The sequence below is a fragment of the Amborella trichopoda genome, chromosome 7, assembly GCF_054954075.1.
Source record: "Amborella trichopoda isolate Santa Cruz 75 chromosome 7, AtrichopodaSantaCruz75HAP2 v2.0, whole genome shotgun sequence".
NCBI classification, from domain to species: Eukaryota; Viridiplantae; Streptophyta; class Magnoliopsida; order Amborellales; family Amborellaceae; genus Amborella; species Amborella trichopoda.
This window is the reverse complement of record NC_142342.1, coordinates 13024383-13030628: the sequence shown is the minus strand read 5'-3', so window position 1 is coordinate 13030628 and position 6246 is coordinate 13024383. Positions and strand designations below refer to the sequence as shown.

Genomic DNA, 6246 nt, shown 5'->3' with positions numbered 1-6246 from the left:
AGTTTGCATAAGGGTATTTTCATTCCTTTACACAACTTCTTATTCCTAATCGGATCATCCAATCTAATTCGCGATTCAACCAGTAGAGATTAAGAAAGTGATTAGGAAAGGAAGGATTGATAGTCCTTCCAATAAACCCTTCCAGGATTCTAGTCGAAAGGATTTAGAGGCCCTTAGCAACCTTTCTTTTGATCCTAAGATTTTTGTTTCCTTACTCTTTTTCATATTTATGAATCTAAGAATTGAATTTTATTATTTATTTTATAAATAAAATCGATCGAAAGGGTACAAATATGAATAAGTGAATAAATGAACCCTCATTTATTACGGATTGGTGAAGTCAATAACGCAAATTTTTGAAGAAAGAAAAAATTAAAATTTCAATTTATAGTCTTCATTTCATGGAACCTCCGGGCTCTAAAGATAAAGTATAGACAGCCCTTTGCTTATGCTGGGCAAAACGAAGGCGAGTCATATCAGGCGAATAAGAGATTTCGAGTCCTTTGTTGATCAGGCAGCACCCAGATTTGAACTGGGGAAAAAGGATTTGCAGTCCCCCACCTTACCATTTGGCCATGCCGCCGAAACGACACAGAAATCAATGGAAACACTTTTTCCAAGGGGATTACTTAATGGTTTCTTATTTTATTTCATCTTGATCCTGAATCCCCTTTCCCTTATCCTTTTCCAAAAATGTACCTTTTATTTGATTGATCAAGTTGAAATTTTTTTCTTCAATTGATTGTTTATCACAATCACAACACCTAAAAACTTCCTTTTTAGATTGAAAAGGATAAAGAAAGAACTTCTAGTCACAGAAGAATAAATAATTCCTGAATAATTAGAACCATTAACTGTTGAATGAATCTGAATTCATAAATGGTTCTTGGATCTCTGTTTCCTTAATGGCACAAGAGAATCAAATTTATACACAACTAATTAGTATCAATTCTTTTCATTTCAAATTACATTGATTCAATATTCAATTCATATTCAAACGAAATTAATCATAATTATAACAACAACTCTGTGTATATATAAACCCCAAACAAGAATTATTACATACCTAGTCAGGTATTTTATTTACACATCCTTACAGGGAACCGTCGTATTCCAACTTTGAATAGAAAATAGAAATAAATCATGATATGGCATGAATATATTAGAGCTACGATAAAAGATGGAATATGTGGCTAGCTAGATGGCTATATCTGCATTGCATTTACTTAGATATTTAATCTAATAGATATAACACTTCTTATGCAGTATTCAAATGGGTCAAAATAGAAATAAGAAAAAATCAAAATTTCTTTCTATGAACTGAACCATGGAATCAACGAAACGAAATAAGTGCTAAGCTAAGCGTTAACTCTTTTTTAATGCTCCTGATTATTCTGTCTTTCTATCATTATCATAAAGAAGGATAAATACTGAATCAATCTATTTTTCTGATACCCACTTTGATTATCATAATGGATAGATAAGAAAATTAAATTAGGTAGAAATTTGATCGAAAAGACCCAACCCTATTCTATTCTTATTCTATAACAAAAACAAAGCTCAACTCAATAAGTGCCAGAATCCTTGTTACAGGAATATCATTTCCATTTCCAGTTGTAGCCAATTCGAATTGAAGTACAAAATTCCCTTTATCCCGTATATGGAGTTGGATAAAATTTCATGTCATTCAGTAAACAGAATATACATTCCATCATTGCTTAATCGATCCGTATGGTTCGATAAAGAGTGATCCAAGAATGGGATTTTCGATAAATAGAAAACATAAGTAAGATGCTACGGGATGGAATGAGGGAATATCTACAATACCTAGATTTAGTCAGATACAATTTGAAGGATTTTGTGGGTTCGTTGATCAAGGCTTAGCATAAGAACTTCATAAGTTTCCAAAAATTGAAGATACAGATCAAGAAATTGAATTTCAATTACTTGTGGAAACATATCAATTGGTGGAACCCTTGATAAAAGAAAGGGATGTTGTTTATGAATCACTCACACATTCCTCTGAATTATATGTACCCGCGGGGTTAATTTGGATAGTTGGTAGAGATATGTAAGAACAAATCACGTTTATTGGAAACATTCCTCTAATGAATTCTCTGGGAAACTTTCTAGTAAATGGAATATACAAAATTGTGATCAATCGACTATTGCAAAGCCCCGGTATTTAGTACAGTCCAAAATTGGACCAGAACGGGATTTCTGTTTATACCGGCACCATAATATCAAATCGGAGAGGAAGATCTGAATTAGAGATTGATAGAAAAGCAAGGATATGGGCCCGTGGGAGCAAGAAACAAAAAATTTCTATTCTAGATCTACCATCAGCTATGGGTACGAATCTAAGAGAAATTCTAGACAATGTTTGCTACACCGAAATTTTATTGTATTTCCTGAATGAGAGAAAAATAAAATTGGGGTCGAAGGAAAATGCTATTTTGGAGGTTTATCAACAATTTTCTTGTTTAGGCTATGATCCGGTATTTTCTAAGTCCCTCTGTAAAGAATTACAAAAGAGATTTTTTCAACAAATATGTGAATTAGGAAGGATTGGTCGACAAAATATGAACCAGAGATTGAATATTGATATACCTCAGAACAATACATTTTTATTACCACGAGACGTATTGGCTGCTACAGATCATTTGATTGGAATGAAATTTGGAATGGTAACACTTGACGATAGGAATCATTTGAAAAATAAACGTATTCTTTCTGTACCAGATCTGTTACAGGATCAATTCGGATTGGCTCTGGCTCGTTTGGACAATGTGGTTTGAGGAACTCTATGTGGAGCAATCAGGCATAAATTTATACCCACTCCTCAAAACTTGGTAACTTCAACTGCATTAACAACCACTTATGAATCATTTTTTGGTCTACACCCTATATCTCAAGATTTGCATCGAACTAATCCATTGACATAGATAGTTCATGGGCGAAAACCGAGTTATTTGGATCCCGGAGGATTAACAGGGCGAACTGCTAGCTTTCACATACGAGATTTCGATCCTAGTCACTATGGATGTATTTGCCCAATTGACACGTCCGAAGGAATCAATGTTGGACTTATCGGATCCTTAGCTATTCATGCAAGGATCGGTGATTGGGGATCTATACGAAGTCCGTTTTATGAAATATCTTAGAGATCAAAAGACGAACATATGGTTTATTTATCTCCAAGGAGTGATGAACAATATATGGTAATGGTAGCAGCAAGAAATTCTTTTGCCTTAAATCAGGATATTCAAGATGAACAGGTCGTTCCAGCTCAAGAATTCATGACTATTGTACGGGAACATAATGAACTTCGAAGCATTTATCCCCTCCAATATTTTTCTATTGGAGCTTCCCTCATTCCTTTTATCAAATATAATGATGCGAATCAAGCTTTAATGAGTTCTAATATGTAGCGTCAAGCAGTTCCGCTTCCTTAGTCCGAGAATGCATTGTTGGAACAGGGTTGGAGCGTCAAGCGGCCTTAGATTCGGGGGGTTCAGCTATAGCCCAACACGAGGGAAAGGTCATTTATATCAATACTGAAAAGATCCTTTTATCAGGGAATGGATACACTATAAGCATTCCATTGCTTACGTATCAGCGTTCCAACAAAAATACTTGTATGCATCAAAAACCTCAGGTTCATCAAGATAAATATGTTAAAAAGGGACAAGTCTTGGTAGATGGTGCAGCTACAGTTGGTGGGGAACTCGCTTTGGGAAAAAACGTATTAGTAGCTCATATGACATGGGAAGGCTACAATTTTGAAGATACAGTACTAATTAGCGAACGTCTAGTATATGGAGATATTTATACTTCGTTTCACATCTAGAAATATGAGATTCAGACTCATGTGACAAACCACGGCCCTAAAATGATCACTAACAAAATACCTCATTTAGAAGCTCATTTGCTCCGTAATTTAGACAAAAATGGAATTGTGATGCTCGGATCTTGGGTGGAAACGAGTGATGTTTTAGTAGGTAAATTGATGCCTCAGATAGCGAAAGAATCATCGTATGCCCCAGAAGATAGATTATTATGAGTCATTTGGAATTCAAGTATCCACTGCAAAGGAAACTTGTCTAAAACTACCTATACGTGGAAGAGGTCGAGTTATTGATGTGAGATGGATACAGAAAAAGGGGCTTCCAGTTATAATCCAAAAAAAATTCGTGTATATATTTCACAGAAATGTGAAATCAAAGTGGGTGATAAAGTCGCCGGAAGACATGGCAATAAAGGTATCATTTCAAAATTTTGCCTAGACAAGATTTGCCTTATTTGCAAGATGGAACACCAGTTGATATGATCTTCAACCCTTTAGGAGTACGTAAACAAATGAATGTGGAACTAATCTTTGAATGCTTACTAAGGTTAGCGGGAGATCTGCTGGACAGACATTATAGAATAACACCCTTCGATGAGAGATATGAGCAAGAGGCTTTGAGAAAACTAGTGTTTCCAGAATTATATGAAGCCAATAAGAAAACAGCAAATCCATGGGTATTAGAACCCGATTATCCTGGTAAAAGCAGAATATTTGATGGAAGAATAGGAGATCCTTTTGAACAACCTGTAATAATAGAAAAGTCTTGTATGCTGAAATTAATTCATCAAGTAGATGATAAAATCCATGGATGTTCCAGTGGACATTATGTACTTGTTACACAACAACCCCTTAGAGGAAGGGCCAAGCAAGGGGGACAACGAGTAGGAGAAATGGAAGTCTGGGCTCTAGAGGGATTTGGTGTTGCTCATATTTTACAACAGATGCTTACTTATAAATCCGACCATATTAAAGCTCGCCAGGAACCACTTGGTACCACGATCATTGGAGGAACAATACCTAAGCATGAGGGTGCTCCAGAACCTTTTTGATTACTCGTTCGGGAACTATGATCTTTGGCTCGGGAACTGAAGCATTCCTTGTATCCGATAAGAACTTCCAGATTAATAGGAAGGAAGCTTGATCATAATGAATCATAATTTTTCTTCTATGATCAGCCGATATAAACATCAACAACTTCTAATTGGATTAGTTTCTCCTCAACGAATAACTGCTTGGGCCAACAAAATTCTACATAATGGAGAGATGGTTGGAGAAGTGACAAAACCCTATACTTTTTATTACAAAAGCAATAAACCGGAAAAAGATGGATTGTTTTGTGAAAGAATCTTTAGGCCTATCAAAAGTGGAATTTGTTCACGTGGAAATTACCGAGTCATCGGGGATTGAAAAGAAGACCCGAAATTTTGTTAATAGTGCGCAGTCGAATCTGTTGATTCTCGGATACGAAGATATCAAATGGGATACATCAAACTGGCATGTTCAGTGACTCATGTGTGGTATTTGAAACGTCATCCCAGTTACATGGCGAATCTTTTAGATAGACCTTTTAAAGAATTAGAAGGCGTAGTATACTGCGAAGTGTGACTTGATCAAAACTACAATTCTACAGGTTCAGAATGGAAAAATGTCATCCCGTTCAATCCAATTGGGATGCCTCCAGCTCGGACATGTCTTTTAGGAAAAATAACATGAAGCTCAAAATTATGGATCTGTTCAATACTTCCAAATGAAAGAGGAATTGATCCATGGTCGATTCCGTAGCAGATCAATCAATAGGGAATTCTAGTTGAACCTCATAAGAAAAGCGTCTTTCGTGGAACTAGGACCAGCCATTGTATTTCTTTTAGTTTAGAAAGAGATTATGTTCAAATAAGCAGATATTACATGGTTACAGGAGTCTATCCATCACATATATACTTCACTTCAAGGGACACCATGGCATAACCGTCGAGGCGAAGTAGGGACCTAAAAGATTAAATGGAATGATACATAGACAAGTAAATCCCTTATGAATTCCAAAGTATTCTTTTAATTTAAGAGAATTCATCATTCGAAGGGAAGGAGACTACTCAATAATTCGACTTCGTCGTAATTGAATGAGTCATTGAGGAGAAGAGATGAATCAATGAAATATGGATTGGCCCTCACCGAGAACTTGAGTAAGGAGTAGTTTTGAAATTTATCTAGAGTAAAATTTGGGAGTGAGAACCCCTTTATTAGGTACAATTACTTGAGCCGGATGAGAGGAAACCTTCACGTCCGATTTTGAGGGGGGGATTCTATAGGAATGTATCCCAATTTCTCTTTTGCCAGGCCCATAGCTAAAAAACCAACATTCTTACGATTACGAGGTTCATTCAGATATGAAATCCAAT

At 35.9% G+C, this 6246-nt stretch overlaps 1 non-coding gene across 1 annotated transcript; it reads right to left on the bottom strand.

The window, feature by feature from the left end:
- Positions 1 to 512: 512 nt before the first annotated feature.
- On the bottom strand, positions 513 to 583 carry TRNAC-GCA (transfer RNA cysteine (anticodon GCA)). The gene has a single exon. It is a non-coding gene; the product is annotated as a tRNA-Cys (tRNA).
- Positions 584 to 6246: the final 5663 nt, after the last annotated feature.